The sequence below is a fragment of the Symphalangus syndactylus genome, chromosome 23 (assembly GCF_028878055.3).
Source record: "Symphalangus syndactylus isolate Jambi chromosome 23, NHGRI_mSymSyn1-v2.1_pri, whole genome shotgun sequence".
NCBI lineage: Eukaryota > Metazoa > Chordata > Mammalia > Primates > Hylobatidae > Symphalangus > Symphalangus syndactylus.
Window position 1 is genome coordinate 27154325 of NC_072445.2, and position 14525 is coordinate 27168849.

The 14525-nt window shown below is 38.8% G+C and overlaps 1 long non-coding RNA gene across 1 annotated transcript in view; it reads left to right on the forward strand.

Moving 5' to 3' along the window:
* The window catches only part of LOC129473413 (uncharacterized), a 69485-nt gene that overhangs the window by 43187 nt on the left and 11773 nt on the right, over positions 1 to 14525 (forward strand). The window contains exon 2 of the long non-coding RNA XR_008654250.2: positions 11095 to 11187. This is a non-coding gene — a long non-coding RNA (uncharacterized lncRNA). The remainder of the gene's footprint in view (positions 1 to 11094; positions 11188 to 14525) is intronic.

Sequence of the window (14525 nt, forward strand, 5' to 3'; positions counted from 1 at the left end):
TTTTGTATGGCTAATGATGAGGCCAGGAGTATGTAGGTGATTCTACTGCTAGGAAAACTTGTTAAATGACCTTTCATATGCAGTGGCTCTCAGAGTGTGAGAGATCACCAGCAGCATCAGCAGCTCCAGAGAATCCATTACAAATGCAAATTCTCTGGGGATGAGGCCTTACAGTATTGGTTTTAACAACCCTTCCCATGATGCTAATACGTGCTCAAATGTGAGGACTTTAGATGTAGAGTATGCAAGTTAATCCATGTCTGGGAAGGAGCTGGAGAACTAAACGGCACAGTATCGTGGGCATAATGAAAGAAAAGGACTTCTGAATTGTTTTATTGGCAGGTGGAAGAGACAGAAAGACAGATCATGTCCCTGGGAAAAGCAGGTACAGGGGAAGATTCTGGAAGAGAGGAGAGGAGCTCTGCAACATAGCAGGAGGCTAGGGTCTGAGGAGGAAGAGAGCTGGTGAGAATTTCCTAGAGGTAGGGATGGTTAAAGAGGTCTTAAGATGGTGATGTGTGACACTCTGCTTTATGCTTTCTATGTTGTAATATTCCTCCCTCAGTCATGAGTGGTTAGTGGAAGTCAATTATACTGGCCAGGCGTGGTGGCTTACACCTGTAATCTCAGCACTTTGGGAGGCTGAGGTGGGCAGGTCACTTGAGGCCAGGAGTTCAAGACCAGCTTGGCCAACATGGCAAAACCCCTTCTCTACTAAAAATACAAAAATTACCCAGGCATGGTGGCACATGTCTGTAGTCCCAGCTACTCGAGAGGCTGAGGCATGAGAATTGCTTGAACCCAGGAGGTGGGGGTTGCAGAGAGCTGAGATCATGCCACTGCACTCCAGCCTAGGCAACAGAGTGAGACTCTTTCAAAAAAAAAAAAAAGAAGTCAATTATACACAACCAAGCTATATTAGACAGGGGGGAACGAAGGAGAAGAGGTCAAGGAGGAAAAAACATTACCATTACTCTGTGCAGAGAGAGGAAATCTTTTTAATTTTTTCTTATCAATGCGTTCAGTATTCACTGACTAACTGACTAAATAAATGAAATGTCTGACTACTTTTAGATTTATGGAAAGGACCTAGGCCTTTTAAAAAAAAAAAAAAAAAAAGAAGTAATTTGTTGCCTTAAGCATATCATGTATTAAAAATAGAAAAAAATGATTGTTATGTATTTTATTTTTTTAAATGCTATATAGACTATAGTCTATAGTCTAGGTAGACTAGCTGTATAAATTATGTATGTAAATTCCTTATAGAGTGTACCTATTTCTATAAATATTTATATAAACTATAGTGTCTACATTTTCTTTGAAAGTTGTTAAACTCTTATTCCTATAAACAGATGTCTTATAAGCTTTTAGAATGCTTTTTCTCATTATTTTAAAAAGTTAAACATTCTTATTAGGGATTATTAGAAAAGAAAAATAATCCAAAAGGAATAATTAAAGTTATTCATAATAATATACCTAGAAATGACAGGAATCATGTAGAATTTTATAGTTGGAAGGGCCCCTCTGTGTTCATTACATACCTGTTATTTTACAGAACTCCTTGCCCTCCTGACTTCCAGTTCAGAGTCTTTCCTTCCACACATTTGTTTATTGATTTAGACCAAAACATCAGCATTAATTGTTATCCCTCATCACTGTATTAGTCTATTCTCACATTGCTATAAGGAAATACTTGAGACTGGGTAATTAATAAAGGAAAAAGGTTTAATTGACTCACAGTTCTGCACGGCTGGGAAGGCCTCAGGAAACTTACAATCGTGGCGGACGGGGAAGAGTCACGTCTTACATGATGACTGGTGAGAGAGAATGCGCACGTAGGAGAAACTGTGAAACACTTATAAAACCATCAGATCTTGTGAGAGCTCACTATCACATGAACAGTATGGGGGAAACTGCCCCCATGATCCAATCACCTCCCCCCAGATCCTGCCCTTGACACGTGGGAATTATGGGGATTACAATTGAAGATGAGATTTGGGTGGGGAGACAGAACCTAACCATATCGATCACTTTGCATAGTTCTCCATCATTACCATTGTGGTAGGAAAAAAGGCCCAAACCCCTTCCTTGAACTTGTGACTTTTTTTTTTTTACTATGTCTTTCTTGGTACAGATGGTCCCCAACATTTGGTGGTTTGACTCATGATTTTTCAACTTCATGATGGTGTGAAAGTGATATACATTCAATAGAAATGACACTTAAAATTTTGATTTTTGATTTCTTCCTGGGCTTGTGATAGGTGGAAGGATACTTTTACACAATGCTGGGCAGCAGAAGGGAGCTGCCATTCCCAGTCAACCAGCTGATGATGAGGGTAAACCGTAATTCCATTTTCCACTTTCAGTATTCAAAAAATTACATGAGATATTCAACACTTTATTATAAAATAGGATTTGTGTTAGATGATTTTGCCCAACTGTAGGCTAATGTAAGCACTCTGAGCATGCTTAAGGTAGGTCAGGCTAAGCTATGATGTTAGGTAGGTTAGGTGCATTCAGTGCATTTTTGACTTATGATATTTTCCACTTAGGATAGACTTATCAGGACATAGCCGCACTGTAAGTTGAGGAACATCTGTATCTATGGATCCCACTCTGTGAGTTCATCTACTCTTCTGGCTTCCATGAGCTGAGGATCCTCAACATATTTTTGAAGCCCAAATTTCTCTTCTGCAATAATTTATTTCCATCTGTCCTTTTGAGATTTCTTTTTGGATGTTTTTCTGTTTCCCCAAAGTCTTTATTTCAAGAATGGAATTCTGGTTTCCTCCAGCATGCTCCAAACGAGTTCAGGTCTCCTGACTTAACTATTTGTGTTTATGTCACTGCCATTGTGGTAGGAAAAGAGACCAAAATCTCTGATGAGATTTATTCTCATCACTCATGTGGTCTTCCAGCTCTGTCTCTCATCTCTGATCTGATCTACTGAGGCCCCTTGATTGTTCTTTCATAATAGCATCTGTGCTGATTCTTTTGTGTTTTTTATTGATCCCCTCACACCTGGATCATTGTGATTGTTTCATGAATGGCCTCCCTACCTTGAGTCTCTCTTCCCCTCCACACCGCACTTCCAAGTGCCGCAGAATTAACCTTGTAAAAATACTACTCTTACTCTGTAATTAACCTGTCCAGGAACCCTTGGGGGCTTCCTATTGCCCAAAGGGTAAAATCCACAATCTTTGACCCAGTGACCAGCTCTTCTGCAATGGATTGGCCATCCATCCTTCAACCTCATCTTCTTCTATTTTTCAATGAAAAAAATCTCTGTAACTAGGATGGCCTGCTTCTGGTTTTTGAATTCTCCTGGCTTATTCTCTCCTTCATGGGAGATTATATTGAATAAGGCTCTCTTCTTCAATTCCTATTCTAGATGCTAAGATTGTATTTCCTCTGAATAACCTTTTCTGATCAACTAACCCACAGCTATTTGTTTCTCATTTGAGCTTATAAAGCACTTGTTCCATGAATTGGCTCTTAGTCATAGAATAATAACACTATTCTCTGAGTAACTACTATGTGCCAGGCATTGTTCTAAGTCTCTCTTAGTTCATTTAATCTCAGTCAATCAGATGAAGTAAGTATAATTATTACATCCATTTTGCAGTTGAGAACAGAGGTACAGACAGGTTAAGTAACTGACTGAAGGTCATAGGATGGTAGAACTAGGATTTGAATCAAAACAATCTGGTCCAGAATCTGCCCTCTTTTCCACCCATACTGCCTCTCAGTCTACACTGCCTTCGATTGTTATTTCACTCTGTTTGTGCGTGCCCATTTTTATGTGTGTTGCCTTCCTAAAGAAAATGAATGCCCCTTGAAGGCAGGAACTATATCTTATATGCATTCTCTAAAAGGCTGAGCAGAGAGCTATATGCTTAAATAAGCACTGAATGTGTGTTTGATTTGAATGGATTATGGAACCTTTTTTTTCTTTCCTGAGATGATATAGCTAACTTTTTTTTTTTTTTTGAGATGGAGTCTCGCTTTGTCACCCAGGCTGGAGTGCAGTGGCGCGATCTCGGCTCACTGCAAGCTCCACCTTCCGGGTTCACACCATTCTCCTGCCTCAGCCTCCTGAGTAGCTGGGACTGCAGGTGCCCGCCACCACGCCTGGCTATTTTTTTGTATTTTTAGTAGAGATGGGGTTTCACTGAGTTAGCCAGCATGGTCTTGATCTCCTGACCTCGTGGTCCGCCCGCCTTGGCTTCCCGAAGTTCTGGGATTACAGGCATGAGCCACCGCGCCTGGCCAATACAGCTAATTTTTATGATTTGAAAAGATAGTCTCAGAATCAGATTTGACTAAGTCATGATGAAAAGAAAGGTAAAAATCAAGTGGTGAGCCAATGTCCTGGCCTCACCTCTTGGGTTCAGTGAAGTTAGATCATTTCACAAATTACACTGTGTCATGTCTGAAAAGTAATGAGGGCTTAATAAGCCCACACAGTTCTTGCCTTTTTTTTTTTTTTTTGGAGTGGGTGAAATGTGAACTTGGTTAAGACCTGTATGTCAGCAAATAAGAATTAACTAGCCTTGACTCTAGAAGTTGCAGCTGAATAACCATGATTGAAAATGCAATTACTCTTTCCCACTGTGGTTTTTTTTTTTTCCTTCTGAAGCCAAGTATGAGTTGGAGGAAAGGTTTGATAAAATTTTCCTGTATTCTCGTTGGGTTCTCACTGACAGGCTGTTCAAGGAAAATTCAACAAAAATGCCTGCCATACCAGGAAGAGGCAAACAGCCAGAGGTATGGTGGAGAAGATATGTCTTTTAACACTCTGAATTGTATTACACGGTTACTTAAAGCTGTGTCATAACTTGTAACTTTTGTTTTTTTTTCTCTCTTTAGAAGGAAATTTCCTCAGAAGCGTTTCAGATTACTTTAAATTACTTATCAGGCCATGCAAACTGGGTAAAACTGTCTTTCTTAAGAGTCATTCACGTTTAAAATGTGGACATGGAGCTCCGACCCCATGCCAACTTGGTGTTTTAATAGCAGTTTTCTGGTGTTTTTCCAGTACTTTATAAGTGAAAGGGGATTCTTGTATTTATTTTGTGATTATTATTAGCCCAAATAAAATTTGCCTCTTGCAAAGCAGCAGTAGAGAAAATAAATCATTGAACATTGATTGCAGGTCATGAACTGCAGAGCCTATTGGGCAAAATACAGGGGATCAAAAGAATGTGAGCCTGGTCTTGGTAAAAAAGGCATTTACCTTCTAGTTGTGAAGGCAGGATTGGAGCTGAGGCCCATCTCCTTCAGGCACACATTCTTCTTTCAGACATCTCAGCAGTCTTGATAATATTCAGCCTTTGTTTATACTCGGTAGAGCCTAGATTTGATTTCTGGGTTTTGTCTTCCTTCCCTGACCTGAGAGAAAATCACTCCCAAGGCTGCCAGTTGTGGTCTGTAGGTTGTGTACCTGACTGGGGCTGTGTAAGGCTGCACACTGCCCAGCCTGCACATCGACACATGTTGGCCCTGACCACTGTGTCTAGATGATTTCTGCCGATTGCCAATCTTACTTATTCTGTGTTGAGGTCATAGATTTAATACTTAGAGTTCTAAAGGAGGATGGCCTTACTTCTATCCCCATGTACTAACCATAAAAGATACAAAGTAAACACCAGGCACGGTGGCTCACGCCTGTAATCCCAGCACCTTGGGAGGCCGAGGCGGGCAGATCACGAGGTCAGGTCACCAGCCTGGCCAACATGGCGAAACCCTGTCTCTACTAAAAATACAAAAATTAGCTGGGCATGGTGGTGCGTGCCTGTAATCCCAGCTACTAGCGGGGCTGAGGCAGGAGGATCACTTGAACCTGGGAGGTGGAGGTTGCACTGAGCTGAGATTGTGCCATTACACTCCAGCCTGGGCAACAGGGTGAGACTCCGTCTCAATTAAAAAAAAAAAAAAGCAGAAGTTAATTATAAATAGGCAATAATATACTAAAGATTAACTGACTTGGAAAATGTATCCTCAAACTTTGGGCATAAAACCACAATAGTGAAAATATGCTCTAAGAATCAGAAGTTTTTTCTTCTCCTACTGGTTTAGTTATTTATTAAGATGCTGACCCTGAGTTGGTTAACCTGTTGAAATCTATAAGAAGGGGAAAAACACCTGGCCTACCTGCTTCCCTGGGTGTGGTAGACAGAAATGCTAGCAGCATATGTAAGGCCCAGTCTTCATCATGGACACAGGATGTAGGGGTGCTCTGGGAAGAGCTTCTTGGGGAAGGAGAGTCTTGAGCTAGTATTAAACTTTGAGTCTTGTGTATTAGACTGGGGCTGTTTGAACGCAGGAGCCATATTTCATAACCCTCTCTGCCTCAAATACTCATCATGTAGTTCTGAACTCCATGTTTTTGGAATGAGTTGAAAAAATACATAAAATTGAGCATATATTAATCTGAGCCCTCAAATTGTTCAAATGAACAAATACGTTCTTAGAATCCTTACTATGCATTACTTACGAAATGCCAGCCATGGAGATAGGCGCTAAATGTGAACAATGAGCAAAACAGAATAGTCTTTGCTCACTGTGCTGGTAGGGCGGGATGTTTAAAAAGTGATTCAAAAGGTGTCAAGTATTATAAGGAGACATCCAGTTGCATAATTAAGAGTCTGACAATTGCTAATTTTAAGACTATTATTTAAATACATTGAAATACATGAGTGTAAAATTTATCTCTAAAAGGAATTGTTGAAACAAAACTAGGTAATTGATATGATTTACCATAGATTCTTATTTTCCTCTTAAGGAGAGACTTGACTTGATTGTAGATTCTTCTTTTCTTTTCTGTTTTTTTTTTTTTTTTTTTTTTTTTTATTCAGAGTCTTGCTCTGTCACCCAGGCTGGAGAGCAGTGGGCCATCTCGGTTCACTGCAACCTCTGCCTCCAGGTTCGAGCGATTCTCATGCCTCAGCCTCCTGAGTATCTGGGATTACAGGTGTGAGCCACCATGCCTGGCTGCTTGTAGCTTCTTATATGGTATTTATTTGTAGAGACTTAATGCATGATAGAGAGAGGATAGATTTTCCCGGGAACAGCTGGTGGAATTGTGAACTTAAAGTTATTTTTTAAGCATTTATTGAACATTCACTAAGTGCAAGAAGATACTAGACCTTGCCTTTAGAACTGCACTGTCCAATTCAGCGACCACTAGACACACATAGCCATTGTGCACTGGAAATGTGGCAAGTCCCAGTTAAGATGTGCTATAGATATAAAACCCACTTTGAATTGTGAAGACCTCATACAAAAAAGTAAACGGTTTCATTATTAATATTTTATACATTATATATTAAAATGATGTTTTAGATATATTAGATTATATACAATATATTAAGATAAGTCTTATATATGTATGTGTGTATATTATATACAATCTATTAAGATAATACACAATATAAAATTAAGATTATATACAATATATTAAGATAAATCTTATCTGTTTCTTTTTTTTTAGGTGTGGCTACTAGAAAATTGAAAGTTATGTGGTGACTTGCATTTGTGGGTCATATTATCTTTTTACTAGACAGTGCTTCGTTAGAATTTAATAGAAAGAATGTCATGTAAGCACATCATTGTAAGTCAATGGGACAAGTGGTTTAAGGGGGGTACCTATGAAGTATGGAGAAGGGTGCAGCTAATGAGCTGGTGTGCTCAGGAAAAGGGGCAAAGTGGTGGACTGTGAGATAAGTTTTAAAGACAGAATAGGATTTTCCTAGATAAATTGTATAGGAAGGCAAGGCAAGAAGAGAGAGAAGTCGGCCTAAGAGCCTAGAAAGCAGTAGTAGGAAACAACAGAAATACTATTTTCACAGTTGCCCATGATTTAGTTAAAATGGTGTATTACTGATTTAGAATGGTTATTATTGGTTTGTCTTGTTATCTGAATGACAACAATATTTTTCTTATAAAAACTACTCAAATATCCTGCATGCATTATCTCAGGGTACCACCAGATGGTGCTGTGTTCTAGGATTGAAAAAGGCTGGCACGAAAAAGTGGCACTCTCTTGACCATCAGTGGTTCCTAAACTTTTCAAAAGGGCACTCTGATCATTTTTGGGCTTGCAAACCCAATATGTGTATGTCTAATTAAAAAATAAATTATATACCTAATATTGCACTAATATATTCTGGCAATTATAAGACACACCTATAGAAAAATTGAAATATAAAAGGCTGTGATAGACTGAAGTTCTAATATTTCTTTCCTGCACTACAATGAATCTTTTTTGGGGGCTGCATATCCCTGAGGTGTGTGCATCTGCCCTTGGAGAACACTGGTTTATTTTACAATTGTTATATAATTTAATATATTTTTTCATCTTTATAAAGATAAAAGTAACAACAAAAAATATAAAACAAAACCTTTTTTTTACTACACATGCCTATTCAAATATGGATCACAGTTACATGTCAAACCATTTAAAGCACTGAAACCAGAAAAAGTTAAGACTTTTTTTGCTTGGAGATCTGTATATTTTTCAGTTTTAAACCAGATTTGGTGTAATATATCAGAATTATAAATGGAAGAAAATAGCAGACCAAGTCTAAATTTCTTTTCTGTTATATATTTTGTTGTTTAAAAATCAAAAATGTTAACTTTAAAAAGCATTAACAACCAAAGCAAACAAACAAAAGAATGGGTATGAATGCCAATGGTGCCCATATCAAATAAATACGTAGAACTGAATTTTTCTTTGACTGCTAATTTTCCTTTTGTTTTATTAATGTATTTATGTATTTATTTGGAATTGAATTTTTTGAAACCCTAAAAATCTCAAAACAATGAGGAAAACGTTCTGACTTTATCAGAGGAATACAATTGCAGTTTTCTCTGATTTTACAGAACTATCTCTGTATAAAGTTTTTTTCTTGATTTTTTTTTGGTTTTTTATTTGCATAAATTTTAAGAAGTACAAGTGCAGTTTGATTACATGGATATATTGCATAGTGGTGAAGTTTGGGCGTTTAGTATAAATATCACCTGAATAACATGCATTATATCCACTAAGTAATTTCTCATTCCTTACCCCCTCCCACCAACCAACCCTTTTGAGTCTTTAACGTCTATTACTCCACACTCTATGTTCCTGTGTACACATTGTTTAGCTTCCACTTATAAGTGAGAACACGCTGTATTTTACTTTCTGTTTCTGAGTTGTTTTACTTAAGATAACGGCCTCCAGTTTCTCCGTGTTGTTGCAAAAGACATGATTTCATTCTTTTTTATGGCTGCCTAGTATTCCATGCTGTATATATACCATGTTTTCTTTATCCGTTTATCCATTGATGGATACTTAGGTTGATTCCATAACTTTGCTATTGTGAATAGTGCTGTGATTAAACTATGAGTGCAGGTGTCTTTTTTTTTATATGATTTCTTTATTTTGGGTAGATATCAGTAAATCCCAGTAGTGGGATTGCTGGGTTGAATGGTAGTTCTATTTTTAGCTCTTTGAGAAAGCTCCATACTGTTTTCCATAGAGGTTGTACTAATTTACATTCCCGCCAACAGTGTATAAACATTCTTTTTTATCCCTATCCTCATCAACATCCATTATTTTTTACTTTTTAATAATGGCTATTCTGACTGGTATAAGATAATATGTCATTGTGGTTTTAACTTGCATTTATCTGATGATTAGGGTTGTTAGGCATTTTTCATATGCTTGTAACTTTTGGATTTCAGAGAACAGGTGATCCTTGTTAGTTAGGTGATCTTCACTGGCCAGATGATTCCCCCTGGTCAGGCCATCCCCTGGTCAGGTGATCCCTGCTTGTCCAGTCAGCTGTGGCGGAGGCAGAGTCTGGATGACAAAAGTATAAACATGAAACCCAGATTTCAGAGAATAAGGATTATGGGATAGGTAGAGACTCCAGCAGGCATCATCTAGAGCAGGGGTCCCCAGCCCCTGGGCCTCGGACTGGTAGTGGTCTGTGGCCTGTTAGGAACCACGCTGCGCAGCAGGAGGTGAGCGGTGGGTGAGCAAGCATTACCACCCGAGCTCTGCCTTCTGTCAAATCAGCTGTGGTATTAGATTCTCACAGGAGCCCAAACCCTATTGTGAAATGTGCATGCGAGGGATCTAGTTTGCATGGGCCTTATGAGAATCTAATGTCTTAATGCCTGGTGGTCTGAGGTGGAACAGTTTATTCCTGAAACCAACTCCCAACCGCCACCCCTGGTCAATGGAAAAATGGTCTTCCATGAAACTGGTTCCTGGTGGCAAAAAGGTTGGGGACCACTGATCTACAGTAATTCCTGGCAATTACATCTGTATGATATTTTAAATCCTTTTCGTAAGACATGTACAGTGTGGTATCGATAAGGATGCTGGATTGGGAGCTATTGACCTTGGTAATCATTATGATACTCATGTAACTAGCTTACTCATTAGTCTGAATTCATCTGGATACAAGCATAACACTAAGTCTCCCCATTAAAATCAACACATCAATCAATTCATCCATAAAAAGAGAACATTAAGGAAAGCCAGATAAACAAAAACTGGTTACATGAGTATCGTAATGATTACCAAAGTAATGAGTAGACATGGTTTATCAAAGCGAGGGGCAGAATGTAGGGAAGAAAGCAAGCTGAGGACTCACTGAGGCCAATAAAGGATCTACTTTTCTGCCAATCACAAACCAGGGTAAGTAAGAGTGTTAGGCCATTAGGTTGATAAGTAGCAATAACTTATTGTCCATGTCCTTGTATCAATCAGTTGTGTATTAATAAAGGAACAATTTTGAAAACCTCTTGCAATTGACCTCTGGAGTGCGTTTTCTGTTTGCTTTGGTCCTTGGCAGTAGCTGAGGAGTGGAATTTACGGCCCTCTTTAGCAGCACTTACAGAGAAAATCAGGCCCAAGGGATTCTGTCATCCCAATTTTATTCATTGAATCAGGAGGAAGTCAACATCTCCACAGCTTAGGGGGTTGGATTCTGTCAGAATGAGGTGAATGGAAGACCATGTAGATCATTTCTATTTATTTAAAGTTCAAGGCCAGACATAATAAAATAAGAGGAACTTGATAAATTAATTTTTGCCTCCTAGGAAAGCACTATCTTAGAACCTGGCTCACCTGATTTTGCCGATGAGTCAGCTTCGAAGTGTGCCTCATTCTGGAAAGTGAATCACGTAATCACAGTAAGTTACACATATAACAGGCATAGATGGCTCCTTGATGCTATATTTAAGCCAGTGTTGTACCATCTTTTCTGCCTGCAATTCCTGACATTTGTCAGATGAGGTCAATATAAAGGTATGCACTTTTTTGACAAGGACGTGGTTGCCATGTTAGCTTCTTATGCCCTTAACTGCCATTTTGAAGATCAAGTTTAATTTCCCAGTCTTTGGATTGAAGAAAAACTCAATTCCCAGTTAGCTTTACTTGGCTACAATGTTATGACACACTTCTATTGAGAAATATAAAGATAATACCTATGATTGACATCAGTATTTTCATGGCTTTGTGTGTAGGTTATAAGTGTGTTATACAATGATATCTGTAATGCTACTAGACCAGTCTCTGTTAGTTCTGCTTTTAGTTGTTGTATTAGTCTGTTTTGCCTTGCTATACATGAATACCTGAGGCTGGGTAATTTAAAAAGAAAAGAGGCTTGTTTGGCTCACAGTTCTGCAGGCTATGTAAGCACGGCACCAGCAACTGCTTGGCTTCTGCGGAGGCCCCTGGAAGCTTCCAGTCATGGTGGAAGGTGAAGCGAAGGCAGGTATGTCACATGTTGAAAAAGGAAGCAAGAGAGAGGGGAGGGAAGCACCAGACTCTTTAAACAACCAGCTCTCACATGAACTAATAGATCAAGAAGTCACTCAGTTTCACAGGGAATTCCTGAGGGCTCCACCCTCATGACCCAAACACTTCCCACCAGGCCCACCTCCAACATTGGGGGCCACATTTCAATGAAATTTGGAGGGACTAACATCCAGACTGTATCAGTTGTAACTGATTACATTAATGGATTTTCACTATTTTACTGGTTGCACTTAGGATAAAAGTTCAAGGATTTTAATATTAGCCTATGACACATGTTAGCTTGGGACAGAACCGAGCCTTTAGTATCAACCAAACTACCAGGCAACATGTGACTTTTTTTTACATGGCAGAATATTACACGTCATTGTATTTCCATGTTCTGCAAAGTTTTTTGGGGATAGGGCACTGATATTAATGAAAATTTTCATTTATGTATCATGTAAATATTTAAATTGTTTAAGTGCATTTTGGCATTATGCACTTCATAAATACACACAACATTATAATTGTCAAAAATATTAGGTAAAAAAATATAAATTGCAGTTATGATCGTTTCTTTTTGCCTACTCTGGGGGTATGTGCTATTTGAACTTCTCTATCAAGGTCACAAAATCATAATTAGATCCACCTTTCATGTAATTAGAGAAATAAAAACAAACCAATATTACCATTCTGGAAGGAACTTTTCTGAGTCTTTTTGTCCAACTACTTGCTTTTTAGGCACAATTAGGAGGTTGTTTCTAGATAATATTAATAGTTAATTCTATGTTGTTTTCAAAGTTCTAAATTTTAAAGAACTCACTCAATCATGTGTCAGAGTATAATTATCCCAAATAACTGGAAAAGCATGTAAGTGATGACATCACTGTGATTCATTTCCTCTGTGTGATCGTTGTCTGACTCTGTGGAATCAAATGTTCACTTGAGAGCCAGGGGTGCCTGGGACCTGGGAAAAATGCACCCTGCCCAGGATCCTCATTCTGTGAGTCACACACACAAAACCAAGGGTTGGTGAGTGACAACTAAGACCAAGGTTGGAACCTACTCATAGGGGAAGTTTCATTTGGTCCTTCTCCAGCAGCGCCTGTATAGCCACTTCTAATCTGCAATTCGAGGGATGGAAGGGTATATTCAGATTTTCTTCCCTGGTAATTTGAAACCAACTTGATAACAGCTTGTTCAAATGAAGAATGGACAGAACATCTGTTTAAATCAACTCTGAGAGGCAGAGACGGAACTTTTGTGTGCCTAATATTCCCATTGGCTAACCCTGTGCCTAAGCCTCCGTACCATGGCTTCTGAGAGTTTTTGGCCAAATGCCTAGTGGGAGGGCATGGTCCTGTTGGGAATGGTTTTTCTGCCTGGAGATGGCTTTTGCTTAACATCTTTCTGTTCTCCAAGGCTGTTTACTCTGCCACCTATCCAGAAAGAATTTTTTTTTATGAACCCACAATTTTCCGGTCCTGGAAAATTTTACAGTATTTTCACAGACATTATTTCATTTGATGTTCATAATCCTTCAGGGTAAATAGGGTAGGTTGTTGGTGTCCGCATATTATGGATAATGAATCAGAGATTCAGAGAGGATAAATCTGACTTCTACTCCAAACAAGAAGCAGAAAAATTATAGCAGAGGAAGCATATATCATTCTAGTTTTCAGCATATCTAGATTAATTCTGGTTCATTTTTAATTTCTGCTGAATATGCCACGCTTCCTCTATTGCCATCCTGGGGTTCATTTAAGGTGGAGCCACCTAGATGCCATATACATGCCTTGGCTGCATTTACATCGCACCCCTCCTGCTTCCCCAAGTATAATCACCCCAGTGCTATGAAACAGATGAGAAGAAAATGAGTGTTCAGTGCTAACTCCAAAATTCCAGGTGCTATGATACTGCTGCACATGTCCAAAGGGACTTCTTACTTTAAGAAGCCCCCTTTTAAATGAAACTCTTGACTTCTTAGTGTTGCCTCAGAAATGTGCTCTTCATTACAGAGAATATTACAGAGAATGTTCTGCTGCCTCGTGGAGGAACCATAGGAACTGTGCATGATCTTTATTACCACAGAGTCACAAGGAGAAAACTGGCAGCTTAGGAGACCAGCCAGCTAAGTGAAATATGTCAGCCGACAAACAAATGCTCTTGGATCATTTTTCCTCTACTTTATCAAGTAGTTTTAGTTTGGGGGAAGTGAACGATCTTCTATGTTGCTTCCTTACTCAAGATTTGTCTGTCTCTGTCTCTGTCTTCTGAGGCATTTGTTTCTTTATGCCTGGATCTGCCACTTCACATTTTGCCTCTTTTTCCTTGTCTACCTCTGACTCTATCTTCATCTTTTTCTCTCTCCCTTTATTTTCTTTATTTTTGGTTTCTCTCTTTCATTTTCTCTTATATTGTCTGTCACCTTGATTTCTATAAACACATAATTATCACTAACAGATTAAAGAGCTTTATAAATGATGGTGAAAATTTGAAACAAATTTCTTAAGGAATCTTTGAATCATTGTGTGTGTGTGTGAGAGAGAGAAAGAGATTAAGAGACAGAGAGAAAGAGAAAGGTATTTATTGTTGACCTGTGATTTCCTCAATCCTAATCCCCAAATGAGAGTTGTAGAACTGGGATTTGAACCTGCAGCCAGCTAGAGACCAGAGCATCTGCTCTGTAGCACCACATCACATTGCCTTCCTCCTAGTCTCCAAACATATA